Source organism: Nanorana parkeri, unplaced genomic scaffold (assembly GCF_000935625.1).
Source record: "Nanorana parkeri isolate BGI_ZX_2015 unplaced genomic scaffold, ASM93562v1 scaffold76, whole genome shotgun sequence".
Classification (NCBI taxonomy): Eukaryota; Metazoa; Chordata; class Amphibia; order Anura; family Dicroglossidae; genus Nanorana; species Nanorana parkeri.
Window position 1 is genome coordinate 1,966,908 of NW_017306344.1, and position 21,844 is coordinate 1,988,751.

Sequence of the window (21,844 nt, forward strand, 5' to 3'; positions counted from 1 at the left end):
AAGAAGGGGACAGAAGCTGCATCCTTAGGTTTTGTGAATACAAGTATTATGTACGATTTTTTAAAAATACTTTTCAGTACCCAAGCTCTTTTTTAGCAGTGTTCAGGCACACAGCTAGCAGCCTTGACTTTCACACTATATCAAGGAGAATTAGAACCAAAGCCAGTACATTCTGCAGCTTTATTTACCAATGTAAAACCAGCATGTTATGGATTTTACAACTCACTTTACAGGAGTTGAAGACATTATTTAAAAAGTTCCTATTGTTCTGAACTGGAAAAAACCAACATGTCCTGCAGAGCCACACAAAGGCAGAACATATACAGTGGTACCTCAGTTCACAAACTTAATTTGTTCCACGATTCTGGTCGCGAACCAAATTAAAATTTCCCCATAAGGTTCAATGTAAATAAGGTTAATCCGTTCTGAACCATATGTACATTTTTCTTTTCACCTTTATTCCTGGCACTGCGCTTTTTTACCACCATGCTTACTCAGCACTACCTGGTCACCTTCATTACCACTCTGCACATTCTTTGGAGCCATGCTGGATTGAATAATACTGTACTGTAAGCCCTTGTTCACACCTGAATGTTTTGTACCGCGTTCTACGCTCGACGAACGCTCTACAAAAACGCTCAAAAATATAAATCCCATTGTATTCAATGGTCTCGTTCCCACCTTGGCGTATTTCCGCCCGTCCCGCTACAAAACGCCCCACGCCTGAAAAAGGCACATGTACTACTTTGAGCCGTTTTGTTGCGCATTTCCATTGGGATACAGCCAAGTAGCCTTCGGAAACGCGCGGCGGTCGCGCAACTTTTTTTACGGCGCGACGGTCGCGCATATGCAATATGCCTAGGTGTGAACGAGACCGAAGTGCTAAAAAGCACACAAAAAGAGCTTCACAGCAAGTGTGCACAGGTCTTCTGCGACCGTGATCTCGACTAGAGGAAGCCACGACCACGCGTCAGAGCGGGGAAGATGGCCGCGGTCATGTTCGTCACCCGATGCAGAGTTTGCAAACGGAAGCAACATTTTTGCCAAACTTCCTGTTCGTGAACAGAAGCGTTCGTGAACCGAGGTATTTCTGTACATCGATTACATGTACAGAATCTTTGCAGAAATCAGAAAACCTTGCTTAAAAATAAAATAAATAAAATCTTTAAAAATCTAAACTGAGAAAAGGAGTTACAAAATTGAAGTCAGACTTGACAGCAGTAGCTGCAAGGTAGTAGAATTGAGGTTATGGCATTCTGGATCATCACTAAAACTATCAGGGCTATTCACAAAGGGGGAAAGAGTTTGGAGAAGACAGGAAACAGGAACAATCTAGGACAACATAGCTGAACTGGAAAGTGAGCTGAATTGGAGAAGTTTTCCAGTTCAGCTATGTTGTCCTAGATTGTTCCCGTTTCCTGTCTTCTCCAAACTCTTCCCCCCTTTGTGAATAGCCCTGTAATTGAAAATCACTTACTTTAACAATTCACCATTTCGTTTATACCTCTGAAGAAGGGATGTACCGATATATCGGCTGAAAATTGCACTTCTGGCATAAGGCCGAAAGCGACATTTTCCTGCCGATACATCGGCGCATCCGTGATTTCTTTCCTCCCCGCTGGGCGCTGCTCTGTGTCCCAGCCGGGAGGAGAGAAACTGTGATAGCCGGCCGAGCGCTGTGTGAGGAGAACGCAGTGATCGGCCGGCGTCTCCTCCCACACCGCTCAGCCGCCTATCACAGGCCGGCAGAGCGGTGTGGGGGCGTAGACAGCGCTGTCACAGGAGGCTGAGCTCTCCTCCCTACACCGCTCGATCAGCCTCCTGTGACAGCGTGTCAGAGAGAAGAGCGGGTACAAACACTCAGTGATCGCTGAGTGTTTGTAGATCATTGAGGACATGGTATGGTTACTAGATCCTCAATTATGAATGAATGGGAAGTGATCCACACACCTCCTGTTCATTTATGATTGTGGTTATAGGAAACATACTCTGTCCTCATGTTATCAATGAACAGGAACGCTCAGTATAGAGGATTCCTGTTCATTGATAATAGGGCACACAGAAAAAGAGATTGAGGACTTTGTTTTCAATCTCTTTTTCTATTTTAAAAAGGGAAATATCAGGGGTCTGTTTAGACCCCCAATATTTCCCCTAAAAGTAATGTAAAAAATAAAAATATTTAGGAAAAAAAAATGAATAAAAATATAAAACAAATTTAAAAAAAAAAAGTTTATCAAAAAGTTTAAAAAAATTTAAATAAAAAACAAACATTTTCGGTATCGGTTTCGGCCTGACAATTTTTTTATTTCGGTTTTAAAATTTCCATTTGGGTGCACCCTCTACTGAAGGGCACAAGAATGCAACCAGGAAAATTGGTGTTTTTTGCCCAGCCACCCTCTACCTAGTGGTCAATAAGGCCACCTATCAAAGAGATGCGCACACAGGAAGGTAAGGAGAGGACACACTTGGACTTCCAACTATAGCAGGAGTAGGCAACTCCGGCCCTCCAGCTGTGCTTTAACTACAAATCTCAACATGTCTTTGGGAGTCGTGCCTGAAACGGTCATTCTTGCAATGCCTCATGGGACTGGTAGTTCCACAACAGCTGGAGGGCCAGAGTTGCCCACCCCTGAACTAGAATCTGGTATTAGCATGTTTCCCCCGGAGATTCCTGCTACCACAAATAGAAGTTGTTCCTAAATTACATTTCAGTCCAGATGTTCTTTAATGTACTTATGTGCTTTGCTCATGCAGGTCACAGCATGTTTATGTTCATGTCTTGTCAGCTTGGTATTCAGAACATGCCCATCTGGGAATCAGAGGATGGAAGTAGAGACTTTTGCAGCATACTCTGAGCACACACTATAAAATGAATGCAGCAGATGCAGAGAAGGAGCATTCAGCAGTAAGCATTGCTCCTCTATAGTAACTCTGTCTGCAAGGCATATCAAGTTGGCGTTTTGAAGAAAAAAAGTTGTAGTAAAATGTAAGATCTACAAAGTCAAATTTAGATATCTTTTCATGAAAATTTGATCAGTTAGGATCAAGGTCAATAAAACATTTGTGCAATGTAAAGTTTGCAAAGGTACAAGTTATCATCACATATGCAGGTTATACATATCGTGAAAACCTCAAATGAATGGTCAGAGGGCTGGGAACTGGAAAGCAAAGTTAACATGCGTTTTCATTGTGCATTGCATGATTTTGTTTTTTGACGTGTTAATACAGGTTTTCATGCTTTTTTTGGATTGGCCAGCGTCCTGCACTGACATCACTGTTGTGGACTTTGGGAAGGATGTACTTGGATTTCTGTGTCGTGTGTTGTGGAACCTGACCACAATGTCTGCATTTACACCTTTTTGCATCGTAGTGGTACAGGAAACTGGCGCAAGTGGAGTGTTCCATATTAACTAGGCGGAGAAACCTCTTCCAGGTCAATCTGCGCCAATCTGAGAGTGAAATAGAAACCAAAGCAGCTTCCATGTCTAATTAACAAAGGTATTGCAGCACTTTTCTATATTGATCCCCGCCAGAACTATTTGCCAGTAACCTGGCACGCCATTCACATGCCTCTCTCTGTCTGTGCAGTGAATACATTACAGAGACATTACATAGACAGAGCCTGCATATACTCTGGGAGGCTACAGTTTTTCCGCTCTATGTTTGTATCTGGCGCAGACAATGCTCATCACTCCTAATTAGTGGTGTGGTACATTATGCACCCCATTTAAAATAAAAAGGGCTGCAACACGTCTCAACATGTGGGAATCTTGTTCACACTGCACGTAGGGTTGTGATACCTTTCAAAATGAACAACACTGCAACATGCATTATCTCACAATACCCCAACGGCCTGCTGCGAACAGGTGCTAAAATCGCAAGCTGCATGGCGGTTATGCCGATCTAATGGCTTCAATGCTTTGGGTGCATGAACTGGAACAACCAAGCAAATCGGGTAAGGCAAAATCATATAACTGCATTATTGTTCTGGGACAATGACCAAAAGTAGTGATACAAGAGCATCAGTACAAAACCTATACAGCTATCATTCTTAGAAGGAGAGCAACACACAACTTGACCCAACAGGACTTACTGTATGACCCATAATACACTTGTTCAGGGGTAGGCAACCTCGGCAATTCAGCTGTGGTGTAACCACAAACCCCCATCATGCCCCTGCGAGTCATGTCAGTGGTCATCTGTCTTGCAATGCCTTATGGCACCACAACAACTAGAGTGGAGAAGTTGCCTACCCTTGCCCTAGTTCTTAACAAAGACAGGGTGACTATACAGGGGTTAAACTGGGAAGGATGTGTCGTTGCCGCGCTGGGTGGATGAGCGAGATGTCACTCGCTCACTGGTGACTTATATTTTACAAGGTTTCTGTCAGTGAGGCAGAGACGCATGGAAGTAGGCAATATTTTCAGGATCACCTGTGTGATATGGCTCTAACACAGCCGAATTTAAAATGCAGACCGCTCACCTCGAAAGGTTAATGTGTTACCCATTTACGCCTAAAAGTTTAACACCATTTTTCAGAATCACTAATGCCCATCCAGCATACAAATGCTCTCTATCCCTATATAAGATTACAAAATTTACTATTGAGAAAGCATGTGATAAAAAGAAACACCCATAGTGCTGGGCATCATGCAGCACGTTAGGTCTAATATGATTGTTCCAATCTTAGCAAAGAAATGGGCACGAAGACAGGGATTGCAAACTATGAAGAGCATCTGAAATATGAATTCTTTAGGGCAGTTGCAAGTGCATTATGCTTTGAAAATTGGCCACACATGAAAGAGATCGCTGAAAAACAAACTCCCATTTTAGTTTCAGGATTTAAGGCGGCGTTCAGATCATAATGTTGCTATTCCTACAGAAACATTCAAATGTGGCCAGCCCTGTTTAAAATGAATTTCAGTTTTATGTTTATGAAACGCCTGTGAACGTGAGCATTCCGCCTAACACCCTATACAAATATCCCATTTCTTTCTTTAATCTAAAAAATGGCATGGGGCTGGTCCCAGGAGTGGCAGGGGTAGTGATAGCTTCTCTTTCAGTACTGTACCCCCTCAGGATACCCTAAAGCTGGCCATACACTTATCTTTAGACTTGTTTTGTGCCGTCAAACCCCTGTTCGATTTCCGTTCGAATAGCCCAGCATGCACAGACCAATGTCATTTTCAGAATCGTTTGCTAACAATACTAACTCACCGAATTTTGTCAATCGGCAGAACAGATTTTCGTTTGCGCATGTGCAGTGTTCTTGCTGCTATTTTTTCGTACAAAAGCGCCACTAATACACCGATTTACATTCGATTTGAAAAAAGTTTTCCAGCCTCACCCTTCGAGAAAATTCGACCAGGAGGAGTACAAAAAAGTATTTGGGTTCCCATCAACTGATCCCTTATCGTACAAAAGACCATTCGTGGACGAATTCCGAATGATAATCGATAGGCTCAGTGGGAACGAGGATAAGGTGAGCAATACAGCTTTATTTGAACCCCCTCAACAAAAGGAGCACTTAACTCTTACAGTGTGGGGGAAGGCCCACCGCAAGGGTTAAGGTGCCCATACACTGTGTGAATTTCGGCCGGTTCTTGAGGATCCAGCTGAAATTCGCAGTGTGTGCCGCAGGATTTTTCAATCCTGAAGTTAGCACAGGTATGCTATTTGAATGAAAACAAAGTAGGTGTTATCCCAATTTGGCTGCAAAAGTGGAAATACACTTTAAGGTAACAGGTGTTGCCATAATGTATGTGAAAACAGACAACTACCCTAAGTGTGCTCTAGTGCAGTTACCTCTAAATGGTACACCCACACAGCTAAGCAGCACAACATGCTTGTACTTCAGTACATCACAATGCACAGATGCAAATTCATGTGTTGAAACATCAGTACATAGTGGTGCACTTCTATGGAAAAAATATATATAATGCGCGTGCTAAAAACATGCCTTGTAGTGTGTTGGTGGCCAGGGAATGGGCCCTCAATGTCCTAAGGGGGCCACATTAATGACAGTTGAATTTAATTGGACAAATTTTGCTTAGCACACAACTGAATCATTCAATATGCCAGCACAAGTTATTGTTTACCAAGTTCAATTATTAAAAGGTAAACGCTGCTCAGACCACAGTACAAGGCTTTGGTGCAGTGGTTTACGGTGCTTCTGGCAACAACTTGGTGTTACAGATGATGGCTTGATACTCGTGAACAAATAACAGCAAGAATGCTTAAGGCATGCAATAATCAAAAGACCCTAATTTATTATGACAGTACTCCAAGACTGCCCTGCAGCTCCCCACGTGAACCAGAAGCCAACATATCCCCCGTTGTGACCAATTACTCCTGAATTCTGTCTGTGTTTAGGGATATGTTGATTTAACCAATTCCGTGCTGGAGGTGCAACCACTAATTGAATAGTAATAGAAGTAAAAGATATGGACTTTCCCAGTGTCTAGAACTGTAGAAAATATGCAAATACTAGCAATCTTCCATATAGAAATTAGGCGCCATTAATTTAGCGCCAACGTAATCCAATGCGATTTTCAAGTCATGAAATTTCAAAATAAAAAAACAAAATGATGAACAAAATGCTATTAGCCGACAAGGTCTTCTTTACCTTTAGCCATTACTGCTCTTCAGTTATATATAGACTGGTATCTTCACTGTGCCAGAACGTGTTTGTTCCATAACACAACAGTTTATTATAATTGTTAGGGCCAGTTAAACCAACAGTCCATTACCACGAGGGATCTATTAACGGTTAGATATTGGCTTTGTTATACGACACTGAAGTGCATGTGATTTCCTGGTCAGACGCGAGTTTACAGGTTACTGCAGCCGCCTGGTGCAAATGGACCCTCGGGCTCCGCTCACTCATTAGCGGTTTTCCACGCAGAAATGTGCTAAACATAAAATAATACATTCGAATGTATCCTGTTCACGTTTGAGTGACGTTCGCACAATACGAAAACTTGCAAAAAAAGTCCAAGAGCGATACTCTAGTCTAGGTGGATTCCGCACGTTCTGGCTATAGCAATAGCCGCAAAAGTGCAGAATCTGCACGTATGTTAAAGTTTGCGCATTTTCATCCTGTGCGATTTTCCACGCAAATGGAGCCTTACTCCCCATTCACGCCTAAACACTGCGGGAATATGCGTCATACTCACACATTTGTTCCCGTGTTTGCCGTGCTTCGCCCATTGATTTCAACAGGTGCCACATACGCAGGAAAGTAACTCGTGTAGCAGATTCTGCTACACCGCTGGTCTGTGCGTGCGTTCTCAGTGGCATTTGGGGTGCCATTAACAAGTAATGGCACTGCAAGTGTGTTTTTGATGCATTCTGTGAACACGCGTCAAAGTGCTTGCATTAAAGAACGCTTAGGTGTGAGTGTACATTATATATAGATATATCTAATCGATCGATAGAAGCTCAGGGATAAATACAAGCGACGGGCGTATCTGTACATGCAATTGATAAACACAAAACTATTAACACTTTTATTTAGGCCTGGTTCACACCTTTCCGTTTTGTAGCGCGCTCAACGCTCTATGAACGCTCTACAAAACGTACAAACTTGAAAATCCCATTGTTTTCTATGGGTATGGTTCACACCTTTCCCTATTTCAGCCCATCTGAACTCGCTACAAAATGGCCTACGCCCAAAGAAGTACATGTACTTCTTTGGGGCATTTTGGTCTCGCATTTCCATTGGGATACAGCCAAGTAGCCCTCGGAAACGCGCGTTTGTCACGCGTTTTTTTTACCGGGAATCGCAGTAAAAACGTGCGACTCGAAACGCGCATATTCAATACACCTAGGAGTGAACCCAGCCTTAAAGAATAAAAAATAAACACTCTCCTCTTTCATGCCCCCAGCTCCCCATTATCTCCCCCTTCATGTCCCCAGCTTTCCGCTCCCGGACCCCATGTCACCTTCCAGCTCCCTGTCTCCCCCTTCGTGTCCGCAGCAGCTCTATTCGGCACCGGGCAGCAATTCTGTGTGATGAGGGGGCGGGGATTACACCGCACCCACTCATTAACTGCTGCCCGGCTGGATGATGCTTCACGCTGCGCCCGGAACAAGGTAGAGGGGAGCAGCGTGAAGCATGTAGGGCCCAAGACAGGAGGAAGAGGTCCCGGTATTGACATTAGCGGTTACTGGGATAATAAATATCCTGGTAATCAGCGGTCACCAGGGGCCCCCTCCAAGTGGCAGAACTCCAGCGCACGGTCGCGACCTCTGCGAACCTGGTAGTTCCGCCACTGTGAGACACCCCTCCAAATCATTGGATTCAGGTGTTCCAATCACCTCCATGGCCACAGGTGTATAAAATCAAGCACCTAGGCCTGCAGACCACTTCTACAAACATTTGTGAAAGAACGGGTTGCTCTCACAGGAGCTCAGTGACTACGTGGTACCGTGATAAGTTGCCACCTGCGCAATAAGCCCATCTGTGAAATTTCCTTGCTACTAAATATTCCACGGTCAACTGTTAGTGGTATTATAACAAGGTGGAAGCAACTGGGAACAACAGCAACTCAGCCACATAAAAAGAACAGGGACGGGTCAGTGGATGCTGGAATGCACAGTGCGCAGAAGTCGCCAACTGTCTGCAGAGTCAATAGCTACAGACCTCCAAGCTTTGTGTGGCCTTCAGATTGGCACAACAACAGTGCGTAGAGAGCTTCATGGAATGGGTTTCCATGGCCGAGCAGCTGCATCCAAGCCTTACATCACCAAGTGCAATGCAAAGCGTGGGATGCCGTGGTATAAAGCACGCCGCCACTTGAGAGAAGTGGTGACGTGTTCTCTGGCGTGACAAACCACGCTTCTCTGTCTGGCAATCCGATGGACGTGTCTGGGTTTGGCGGTTGCCAGGAAAATGGTACGGTACTTGCCTGACTGCATTGTGCCAAGTGTAAAGTTTGGTGGAGGGGGGATTATGGTGTGGGGTTGTTTCTCAGGGGTTGGGCTTGACCCCTTAGACCCCATTCACACTGCGCGACATGGAAATCGCGCGACTTTGAGCGACTTCTTCCTATTGGGCTGTATAGTGGAACTTGACTGGCCTGCACAGAGCCCTGACCTCAAAACGATAGAACACCTTTGGGATGAATTAGAGCGGATACTGCGAGCCAGGCCTTCTCATGCAACATCAGTACCTGACCTCACAAATGCACTTCCGGAAGAATGGTCAAACACTCCCATAGACACACTCCTAAACCTTGTAGACGCCTTCCCAGAAGACTTGAAGCTGTTATAGCGGCAATGGGTGGGCCAACTCAATATTGAACCCTACGGACTAAGACTGGGATGCCATTAAAGTTCATGTGCGTGTAAAGACAGGCGTCCCAAAACGTTTGGCAATATAGTGTATGTCCGTATAGAGTCAAATTTACTGAATTTAGACGCCGAGTTTCCTATTTTGGATTTTACAGATCTGAATGCAGCGCAACTTTACTGATCTTTATGGAGCTGTGTACATGAGCCCATAGACAGCATTACACATGTGTACAATACATGGGGGGAAAAAAAAAAAACTGTACCATAAGGCCTCGTGCATATGAGCAGATCAACCCGCACAAAATAAAATAGCATATTTCCCCCAACCAGGAGACACAAGTGCTGCATAAAAGCCCTTAAAATGCTGCTTTTTTTTAAATCAATGGGCCCCCTCGGTTTAAGCAGAATGACATCTCCTGTTTTAAAGGCAAAAGCTACTTTGATCTGGGAAAGGAAACTGTGTTGCCCATAGCAACCAATCAACATCCACCTGTCATTGTAGAACTGCTGGTCAGAAAAGTGAGCCAACAACATAGATGGTTTTCCAACCTGCCCTAAGTGAGAACGAGGTAGTTTTAGGTCAGGCGCCAAGGTCTTGTCTGCCCTCCTTCCTCTGATAGATGTACACAATCATCACTACAGAGATCGTGCTGCAGGGCACTCTGATCAAAATAACATAATCCGACACTGCAGCTGCTGGCTATAAACAATAGAGATCCGGGGCATTTGTACAGGGCGCCGTGCCCCATCCTCCGGTCCATCATCTCTCCCTCCTTTCCAGACAATCTAGTTTCCGGACCAACCGACCAATCACACCGGGCAGGCCGCGGCCTCCACCAATGAGCGGACCCGAGGCGGGGAGAGAGCGGCCTGTGACCGGTTCACACGGCAGTCCTCAGAGCCCGGCTCAATGAGCCCAGAGGAAAAACAGGGTCTCTCCTCTGCCGCTATATACACACAGACCAGACCACAGTCACCGGGCGGCTCACCTTACACAACGCACAGCTCACTCACCTGCTAGTCAGGCTGGGCGCCACCAACGTTCAGGGCCGCACTACGAAAATTACAACGGAGACCACACGTCTAAAGGAGCCCTCCGTTTTCGCGTCACAAGCGCCACGGGAGATTAGGGGGGAGGGGCCGGCGGGAACCGAAACAAGATGGCGGAAACAGGAGGAGGGTATTCCCACCGCCGGAGCATGTGCGCATGCGCTACACCAACTGTGCCCCACCCAGCATGAAGAGAAAGCACAGCCAATGAGAATAGCGACTGGCGGTGATAGACAGGACGTGGGGGCGTATTTCTACAGGGACACGGCCTATAGTGTTTGGCCTTTGGTAGTTTTCGGGCGTATTTAGCAGTGGCGGGTTCATTCGTGATAGAACCCTAGCGCGCCAGCTGTTGCGGAACTCCAAGTCCCATGAGCATTTGCAAGGTTCTGCCACACATTCATAGCTCCTAGGAGTAGAAGCATGATGGGGTCTTGTAGTTTCGCCATAGCCGGCATCAGAGGTTGGCTAACCCTGATATAGCATATAATGCACACTGCTGCAAGGTGGAATGTTGTCTGAGCAACTGCTGGAATCCAACATGGGGAATTTTGGAAATGTGCAGAGCAACTAAAGACATGGGGGGAATTTATCAAAACTGGAGCAGTTGCCCATAGTGACCAATCTGCTTCTCTCTTCTATTTGTTGAGTTACGCTTTGAAAATGAGAGAAGCTAATTGGTTGCCATGGGCAACTGCTCCAGCTTTAATAAATTCACCTCATAATGTGCAAATTAAATCTGATTGTTGTAGTAAAAGAGAATGTAAAGCCAAAACGTTTTTCTTTTTTAGGTTTAGATAGAGTGGAACAGAGATAAAACGGCCTCTATAGGTATTTTTTTTAAAACTCTCTACCAATGGGGAAATATCCTTTTACATGTGCTGATTGGCTTCAGTCTCTGTTCAGACAGCAATTTTCTGCCCGGATCCTTTAACAAAAGTCGATTTAAAATGTAACTTTTGTCAAATGGAGGGGTGCCCACAGGCATACTGCTCAAAGTCTGAGTCAGCAGGACTCGAAGGTGTCCCCACTGGAAGATTTCTCCTCAACGTTTTTCCTGGGACAACTCTAAAAGTTTGGACTTCCCATCGCTTTAATCCTCGATCATCGCTATAAATTGAGTGGTGACTTTCCATGGCGATAGCACAGACAGTAATAAAAACTTGACAGAGTCTGACCCCTAACCTCTATCAAAAGGAAAATAATTTCCCTTGAGATACACTGTAAAGATTTGCAAACCGAAAAACATTACCTTCAAGCATCTGTCTTCAAGAATAATCTGAACAATGCTGTCCCAGCAATAAAAACTTTAAATGGTCATGTTTTCAGGGGTGTGCGCTGCATTGCAAAAAAGGGTCAATTGCATTTTTTATGTGTTATTGTGCATTGGCAGCCCATTCAAAATGATAATAATAATGAATGAGCTGCCTCATGCAACTCAAATGAACCACTTCAAAGAACGGGGTGTTAAACCCCCTTCCTGGCCAGGCCATTTTTCAGTATTCAGCGCTGCAGTACTTTGACTGACATTTATTTAGTCATGTAATTCCGTACAGAAATGAAATCACCACTGGGGCTTTATATTTTTTACTATATAAGGAAAAAAAAGTACAGAAAGTTTGAAAAAAAAAAACCTGTTTTCCCTACGTTATGGTATTAAATATTTATTATTGGCTACATTTTTAAAAGACGGGGTCACGTCGGGTAAAGAGACACCAAACATGTCAAGCCTTAAAATTCCGCGCGCCCGCACAATCCCCAAAAAACGACCATACCTAAAATTGCCCATAGGTGATGCTTTACAAGCTTTTACCGCTCATCAGTTTAATGTTATCAGTGACTAATGGCCCTAAAATTATTGCTCACTGTGCCGCCCCAATAGGGGCATAGAATATGAGATGCATAGCCTCAGTTAATATTAGCATTGTTATATAGGTTAGAATTTATATAGTGTGATTTGCCTAACTATTTTCTCAATAGCAAATCCATGTCTTATAACTCCGTTTGTATTAGGCCTGGTTCACACCTGGGTGTTTTACAGCACGTGCCTACGCTCTGTAAAACGCTCAACATGTGAAATCCAATGATTGCCTATGGCCATGGTTCCCACCTGGGCGTTTTACAGTGCGTAGGAACGCGCTGCAAAACGCCCTACGCCCAAAGAAGTACAGGAGCTTCTTTGGGGCGTATTTGCCGTGCATATCCATTGGGATACAGCCAGTTAGCCCTCGGAAAACTTATCCTTGGTGCCAGAAAGAGCAAAAATAAACCCCATTATTAGTAATTGTGGGAGCAAAAATAAACCCCATCCTCCCAGAGAGTGCAAGAAAACACCAACGTTGGTTCCAGTGGTAGAAAAAAATAAACCTCATGGTTGCATTGGTGTTCAGCATAAGTTTTCCTTTGTGTTAAAATGTACTACACAATAAAGGGGGCCCAGTAGTTTATAACATATTCTTCAATGGAGACAAATTGAGCTAACTTTAAATGATTATCCTGTAGGTCTAGCATGGCTTCTCCAAAGACTAGCCAAAAAAACATCCATCCAGTGACATCCACCCCATCCTGCACAGAATCTAGGACAGGAGATCTCTATCTCATGAACATGCTCCCTCTATCACATGAGCGCTCTCTCTCTGTCTCACGAGCACTCTCCCTCTGTCTCACGAGCGCTCTACCGCTGCCTCGCAAGCGCACTCCCTCTGACTCACGAGCACTCTCCTTGTGTCTCACGAGCGCTCTCCCCCTGTCTCACGAGCGCTCTCCCCCTGTCTCACGAGCGCTCTACCACTGTCTCACGAGCGCACTCCCTCTGACTCACGAGCACTCTCCTTGTGTCTCACAAGCGCTCTCCCTCTGTCTAACGAGCGCTCTCCCGCTGTCTCACGAGCGCTCTCCCTCTGACTCACGAGCACTCTCCTTGTGTCTCATGAACGCTCTCCCTGTGTCTCACGAGCGCTCTCCCTCTGTCTCACGTGCGCTCTCCCTCTGTCTCACGTGCGCTCTCCCTCTGTCTCATGTGCGCTCTCCCTCTGACTCACAAGCGCACTCTCTCTGACTCACAAGCGCTCTCCCTCTGACTGAGGAGCGCGCTCTCTCTGACTCACAAGCGCTCTCCCTCTGTCTCACGAGCGCTCTCCCGCTGTCTCACGAGCGCTCTCCCTCTGGCTCACGAGCACTCTCCTTGTGTCTCACGAGCGCTCTCCCTCTGTCTCACGTGCGCTCTCCCTCTGTCTCATGTGCGCTCTCCCTCTGACTCACAAGCGCACTCTCTCTGACTCACAAGCGCTCTCCCTCTGACTGAGGAGCGCGCTCTCTCTGACTCACGAGCGCTCTCCCTCTGTCTCACGAGCACTCTCCCTCTGTCTCACGAGCGCTCTCCCTCTGACTCACGAGCACTCTTTCTGCAGTTGTGCAAGTAATGCCAAAGCATTTTTTTTAAATGTCATTTAACAGCTTTGTCAGGTCTGGAACCTGACAGTTGAGCTATATGCTAATTATCTCATATTGGTGCAGATGTATCACTTATGCTACTTAATTGCAGCTTAGGGAGAGCAGATAGTTTAAAAAAAATGCCATGCTTGCTGCATTTAAAACCTGACACTGGCAGAAAAAAAAAACTGTAATCAGAGTAGTTTTTTTTAAACTGTGACATCTGTCTGTATTCCCCAGCTTTTATCTCTATGAACAGAAAATGCAGCTGTTCTGCTAAACACTATACCCAGAAGTACAGTACAGTATTTACAAGAGCCGTAAACCAGTCTCAAATTAGGTAACAAATCATGCAGTATCTTTACGTATAGCCGGGTAGATTCCGCACTAGCGTCCGTAGAGGGCACTGGCAAGTATAGGAAATTCCTATACTCGTCAGTGCCATCTAGAGGCACTAGTGCTGTACGAACGGTACCAGCCCAGCACACAGGTATCACACAGGCTGTGATATGCGTACAATGTATACCAGCACTGCGATTCACCTTGACATTAAGTCCCCATGCATACCATGCATATTGCTTCTGCAAATTTTTTTTTTTTAAAGGTGCACACACCTCCTTTTTGTGATTTTTAGTATGTTGGGCATCCCATTGAAATGAACGGGCTGCCCAAACATGCCTCACCTTAACACACATAAACATGCATACCTGTGTGCACACTGTAGCACACGCACAGGTGTGAACCAGGCCTTAATGTGTGACTGTGGCTGTTTTGCATTCCCTAAAGGTGCCCATACACTGCACGATTCTCGTACGCAAATCGCGGGAAATCCCGCGATCGTACGAGAATTGTGCAGTGTATGGAAGGCATGCGACCGTTTCTATTGTACGGTCGCACGTCTTCCGTCGAACCAGCATGCATGAAAACCCGCCGGGAATCGTACGATTCTCGGCGAGTTAGTGGCCTGCTGGTTTGACAACTGGCGAACGGGCCGGTGTGCGCACGCGCACACTGCCCGTTTGCAGTCATCGTAAGCTTGCCCCTCATTACAGTCACCTCAGGGGGGCGGGCTTGCGATGATCGAGAGTACGATCTGCCTGTCCAAGATGGGCAGATCGTACGGTTTTTTAAGTACTTTACAACCATCGCAAGACTAACGTCTTGCGATGGTTGTAAAGTGTATGGCCACCTTCACACTTTGTTAAGCCATAGACTTCTGCTTGTGTCAAGCTACATTTGTGGAGGCACAGCTCTGCATTCGTGCATGGTAAATACCAGCTTTGCCTATCTGTTATGGTATAATATATCATTCTGTATCGCTAGTATCAGATCAGGCCAAGTGAGACTCAGACTGGCATGTCTCTTGCTCATTTTTGGTACAATAGATCAGCCTTTCTCCTGGCACCCTGGGGTGCCTTCTGTTTTCCTCAGGGGTGCCTCAATTTCCACACAGTACCATGCCTTCCTATGGTACAGGCAGGCTTCTGATATGAAAGGAAAGCTCTGATGTAAAGGGGGTAGGTATGCACCGATACCAGTTCATATACCAGTGCCGATACTTGGCATTTTCATGATAACTATCAGGGTTGCAGCGGTTGCAGCTGGGACATGGCTCTGGCGCTCCACCACTGTCCTGAAATCATTTATTTTATTTATTTATTACAGGTATTTATATAGCGCCGACAATTTACACAGCACTTTACATAGTTACACATTCACATCAATCCCTACCCTCAAGGAGCTTACATCTCTCTTACGTCTCTATCTCACATACATACAGGGCCAACTTAGAGAGGAGCCAATTAACCTACCAGCATGTCTTAGTCGATATTGTTTTACAAAAACTGTCACATGACGATAAACAAAAATGTATCAGTACTTCCTCTTAAGCCGCTCGTATCAGGCTTCCGAGGAACGAAGGGAAGCCTGCGCCTCCCAGTGACGTCACCGCAGAGCGTCATCTTGAGCGCCCCATTGACGTCTCCCGGTTTTCGGCCGCCACACGCAGGCGGCACTGCTACTGCAGCGAATTTCGTTCCGGCTACCGGCCACCAGGACTCCAGGTAGGATTGCTGTTGGGGGGTACGTGTCTGCCGGCGGCGATTGGCGGTCCTTTGCCCAGGGGCTCTCCCTGCCTCAGCCTAGCTGCCTGCTCTGCCCCTGACTTCCCGCGGTGGACCATCATGTGGGTAGGCGGGGGGATATGATTCGGGGACATCCTGTATTGTATTCACCTCCTGTATTCGTCGGACGCCGGTACAGGACATTTCAAGCACCCCCTCGGGTGACCCAGGGTCTAGCGCCCAGGTGCCCCCGATCTCAGGTACGGCTGCCAGCCCTCCCAATATCACGCCGGCGCACTTCGTCCCCGTGAATTTGCGGAAGGACATTTTGGAGGGGAAGGACGTCAATTTAGCTTCCCTGCTCATTGCGGCACACAAAGTCTCAGATAACAGGGCATACGCTTGCGGAGAAGTGTCCGTCATTCTGAGGGCCAGGGACCCGAGGTTGAACAGGAAGCTGTCCATCCCCGAGTTTGTCCTGGCGTTCGGGACATATCGGGACGTTATATGTTCCGTGAGTCCCGACCGGAGGGAGGAGCTGGACGCATACTTGCATGCTGTGGTCGACCTGGGCTACAAGTATGGCGGCCACGCTTTTTATGACTACCACCGGGCGTTTTCGGCTAAAGCAGCGGCAGGTTTGGCTCAATTTCAGTTTACGGCCAACTGGGGTAGGATCGACACTGAGTTGTTCTGCAGGCAGTTCGCGGGACTCACTTCGCCCGTCTGCACGACGTGTCAGTCGTCGGCGCACACTGCCAACTGGTGCCCCGCGACCGCGCCTGCGGAGACGGCCGTGCCGACCAGACCCCCCGGGTTGCTGCCCAACCCGCCCGGCACGCCGGCTGCTCAGGTTGACAAGCTAGGCAGGCCCATACGATGCTTGGGCAAGGCCCAGATATGCAACAACTACAACTTCAAGTCGTGTAATTATCCACAGTGTCGGTTGTTGCATATCTGTTCCACCTGTTTCAGGGCCCATCCGAGGTCCACGTGCTCGGTCAGGAATACCCAGGCTCCGTGACTAAGCCTGGTGGATGTGGATGCTTTGGTTTCTGTTTTATCCTTGCATCCGGATCCATCCTTGGCGGAATTTCTGGGTAGCGGTTTTTCCACCGGTTTCCACACAGGCTTCGTCACGCTGCCACAAGCGACCCATGAGTGCGGTAACTTGAGGTCGGCTCTGGCAGACCCTTCCACGGTAGACGCATTGCTTCAGGTGGAATTGGATAAGGGTTTCATGATTGGGCCTTTTTCGGAACCCCCCTTTGCCATGTGGAGGGTCAGCCCCATCGGGTTGGTGTGCGGGAAGTTTTCCAATAAATATCGTTTAGTTTACGACTTGTCCGCCCCTCATTCCGCACACATTCCTAGCTTGAACGCTCTGATACCATCGGAGGAATTTGGCCTCAAGTACTCCTCGGTGGACCAGGCCATACAGTATATCTTACAGTCAGGCAGGAATTCGTGGCTGTCCAAGGCGGACATCTTGGACGCCTTCAAGTTGTTGCCTATCCAACAGTCGTTGTGGCAGTGGCACGGGGTCAGATGGAGGGAGCAGTATTTTTTCGCCACCAGGTTGACCTTCGGGTCCAAGAGCAGCCCATGGCTATTTGATAGGTTCGCCCAGGCCCTGCACTGGATTCTGGAAGAGCATATTAGTTGTCAGAAGGTGTTGCACTACCTTGATGACTTTCTGCTCATCGATTCCCCCGACAGGGTGCCGCAGGACCTCGGCATACTGCTGGACACTTTCGGGTCGCTCGGGGTTCCCGTCGCGGCACGCAAGGTCGAAGGCCCTCTCAGAGCTTTACCTTTCCTGGGGGTCATTCTGGACAAGGCTGCTATGCTATTCCTGCATTCCGGACAAATTGGCCCGGATCAGGGACGTCCTGCACGCCCTGGTGGTGTCCCCAGTATGCACCAGGAGGTCGATGCAGTCCTTGTTAGGCATGCTCAACTTTGCGATGCGGATCATATCCCAGGGTCGGGCATTTATCTCCAGGTTGCTGGCTTTGTTGCCTGCGGCCCCGGAACAGGATTCGATCATACGCGTGGGCGCTGCCGGACGTGCCGATCTGCTCATGTGGGACCGGTTCCTGCGGGACTGGAATGGCATCTCGATGTTCATCCCGCATGCCACCCGTTCGTCCCCGCAGGTGGTCACGGATGCAGCAGCGTCTACAGGTTTTGCAGCCATTATTGGCCCCCACTGGTTGGCTAGCCCTTGGCCGGTCGAGGTGGAGAGTATAGGGGAATTTTCTCAAACGTCATCGTTACTCGAGATATACCCCATAGTAGTGGCAGCCAAAACATGGGGCCCGTCATGGTCAGGCCATACAGTTGTTTTCCACACTGACAACCAAGCCACAGCCGATATAATCAATAAAGGTAGATCCAATTCCCTAAAGATCATGTCTTTCCTACGTAGGCTGACATGGCTGTCCAGGTTTAAATACAATACTTTCTTCCAACAGCACGCGGACGCGGACGCGGTTGCCACACCAGTTCCGATATTCCAGCATCTGGCACTGGATTAGAAAAACACCGGTCCGACGCCGCCAGGTTGATCCACAACTCCCTTGCCTACAATACCCGCAAAGCGTACGAGGTGGCGTGGAAAGCCTTCAATACTTTCCAAGGCAAATACGCCACTCACGAGCCCAGCAGCGTATCGTACATACTAGCTTTTATCGCCTACTGTCACTCAGACCTCAAACTGGCGCACAGCACGATACGGCTATATCTGGCGGGGGTTCAGCATTTCCTGTCCCTAACTCACCCAGACAGGCAGTCCTTATTTACAGCTCACCCCGTCAAGGCTATACTCAAAGGCATTCAGAAAGCAGGAGCACAATCCGGGGGCGCCAGGTTGCCCATCTCTGGGCACTTGTTCAGGGGCATGTCCGCTATGCTGGACGGATCCCCGTTCGGTGTTACCCAGAGCTTAGTTCTAAAAGCTGCCATCTACTTGGCTTATTATGGTTTCCTGAGACCGGGTGAGTTCACGTCCTCCAGTCCCATAGCCGCTACAGTACGTAGGAGGAACCTATGCCGCTACCCGGACCACTATACGTTGAGCCTCGAGCGGAGTAAAACCAATCAGGTAGGCGCACCCACACGGATCGAGTTGTTTCCGTCTGGCAATGCGTGGTGCCCCGTCTCGGTGTTGGACTGTCTCATGGCCAAGCTGTCACCGACACCGCCGCACGGGCCGTTGCTGCCTTTCCCAGTCACCCCTCTCTCCTCGCAGCAGTTCGTCACACACGTCAGGGTACTCCTTGGGCAGCTAGGGGAGAATCCCAAACGTTACTCAGGGCACTCCTTCCGCATAGGGGCAGCCTCAGCCGCCTCCCGACATGGGGTTCCTGCCCACGTCATCAAGCAGTTAGACAGGTGGAAATCGACATGCTTCGTCAGATATGTTCCGAACCCTCAAGTAGAGATGGCAAAAGCATTTTCTTGTTTGGCTGTATTATAAATGTAGATACGAATAAAAGCAATTTAGTTCTAAATGGTTGTTTTTGCCCCCTTATTGGCGTACCGTCCACCCGGACCATGGCACATCTCAGGTCCGCATGTTTGTATTGTTGTCAATTTTGTATAGTACACAGGTCAGAGACATTTCCGTAGACAACAGACGTACGGGTCGTCAGCAGGTGGCGCCGGGCAAGCGCTTTCCAGTATCAGGTAAGTAGACTCTGAGTACAAGTGGGAGGCTAACTTGTTAGCCTGATTTGTGGGAGGAGTCGCCGGCCCGTCTGTCCTCTTAAGCCGCTTGTATCAGGCTTCCGAGGAATGAAGGGATACGACGGCGCGACCCGCCCTCCCGATCCCCCGCTTGTAGCACATCACGCACAGGGTATGCCCCCTTATTGGCGTACCGTCCACCCGGACCATGGCACATCTCAGGTCCGCATGTTTGTATTGTTGTCAATTTTGTATAGTACACAGGTCAGATACATTTCCGTAGACAACGGACGTACGGGTCGTCAGCAGGTGGCGCCGGGCAAGCGCTTTCCAGTATCAGGTAAGTAGACCCTGAGTACAAATATATTTATAAAAACAAAATCCTACATTAAAAACAGAGAAGTACAAATCCCAGGAGCTCCGTATACTCCTTATACATGACAGGTACCTCCTAAATTTTGAATTTTTCTCTAGTTTATTCTTGGAGCTGGAAAAGTATCTTTACTTGTACTTGTACCGAGTACGGTACTTGGTATCGGTGCATCCCTAAAAGGAGGGGATCTGATTTGAAAGGGGGGTTCTTGATGTGAATGGGGTATCTTATGTGAAAAGTGGGCTCCTGGTGTGAAGAGAGGGCTTCTCCTGTGAAAAGGGGGCTTCTGATGTGAAGAGGGCTCTTGATGTGGAGGGGGCTAGCGCAGAATTCAGATGTGAAAGGAGGAATTCTGATTTGAAGGGGGGACTCTGATGTAATGGGGGTACCCCATTTTTTGTGTGTTTTTGAAATGTCCTCGTCCCACCTTAAAATCCATACTAGAACCCTATCTGGGATAAGGGTCTGGTATGCATTTTTGAGGGGTAAATGTCATTTTTTACATGTACATTTTTTTACCATTACCACCCCAGATGGTGGTGCCTCGAGTTTTTGCATACTTTTAAACGGTGCCATAAGAAAAAAAAGGTTGAGAAACACTGCAATAGATGACATGACAGCTACCCCATAGCAGCAAAGTCATGTCTGAGGGAAGGCTGCCTCCAGACTGGCTATTACATGCATCCTCTGACTCTGTCATTGGATTTGCAATGTCCTTTCCATGCCCTTTCCAGAGCCACCAGACTGGCCAGGAATGCCAGGAAGGAAGAAAGTTTCCCTATGCAACTGTAAAAACTCTGGGGGCTGCAATAATATCAAACACTTCACTGCCAATTGGATAACAGACCCATGACTTTCACATTGCAGTTTCTATCCGACAGAGAGTACTGTCCGTGATGCTTTTTGTTTATTAGCAATAACAGTTCAGGGTATCTATGGTAAAAAATTAAAAACAAATCTGTATTTCTATATTGGATGTGCAGAAGTTCTCTCCCACTCCTAGTAACTATATTGGTCTAGAAGTCTGTAAACTTATTGAAGATGTCCATGTGATATACTTCCACAATACACTGACACAATTTCACTCAGCCCCGTGAATATGCACTTCCTGGTGTCATATCGCAATGTCTAAACAATGTAACATTATCATTGCTTGCTGGAAGCAATGCATGATGGGATCTGTAGTCTTGAGAAATTGAGATTGCATCACATCAAGCAGTAGGGAAATTAGATATGAACCACACTGGGAATTCAGGAAGTTGTTGAAAGTTGGATGGACAGACAGAAGACAGCACTCACTATATAAAAGGGATTCTTTGTTTCAAGTAATGGATTATGAAAAACAACTCTAGTATGTATTCCTATTACAATATATAGTATATGCTGTAACTTTAGAATGCCTTTACATTTTTAGGACAAGTTTTCGGGGGTCCACCCTCTTCCAGGCTGTGGCCCTGTTGGCACCACTCCATTTGACAAAAGTCTATTTTTCCATCAGCTTTTGGTAAAGGAGCCGGACCAAAAATTGTGTGCCAAACAGTTAATGTAGCCAATCAGTTGCAGTCACTGTTCAGGTATTCTGATAGCAGTGGGTACCAGCTGTCAGAATACAATAGCCCAGCAAAGGAGATTCCTCCATCCATGCTGTCTGGTGTGGATTGGGGAATCAAATGCTTTTTCTTGTTCAGTCCCTGGGAATGTTAAGAACTTTAGGTGTATGGCCAGCTTTAGTCACATAAGGTAGAGAAGGAATGTCACACAGAGACAATTTATCTTACGTGCCAAACATTCTCCCTGGGAAGTCTTGCATATCCGTCTCTATACCATGGCAGCATCTCTATCACAGCAGTGTCTCTGATATTGTCACAGTTCAGCTGCGGACTTGCAGCTGAGCTGTTACTTGTAGTTCTACAAGTATATACATACCTCTTACCCCTGGTTC

At 47.0% G+C, this 21,844-nt stretch overlaps 1 protein-coding gene across 1 annotated transcript in view; it reads right to left on the minus strand.

Moving 5' to 3' along the window:
* NFYC (nuclear transcription factor Y subunit gamma) overlaps positions 1-10,502 on the minus strand; it is a 48,535-nt gene extending 38,033 nt beyond the window's left edge. The window contains exon 1 of the mRNA XM_018576766.1: positions 10,309-10,502. The gene's annotated coding sequence lies outside the window, so the exon portion shown is untranslated. The remainder of the gene's footprint in view (positions 1-10,308) is intronic.
* Between the last annotated feature and the right edge of the window lie 11,342 nt (positions 10,503-21,844).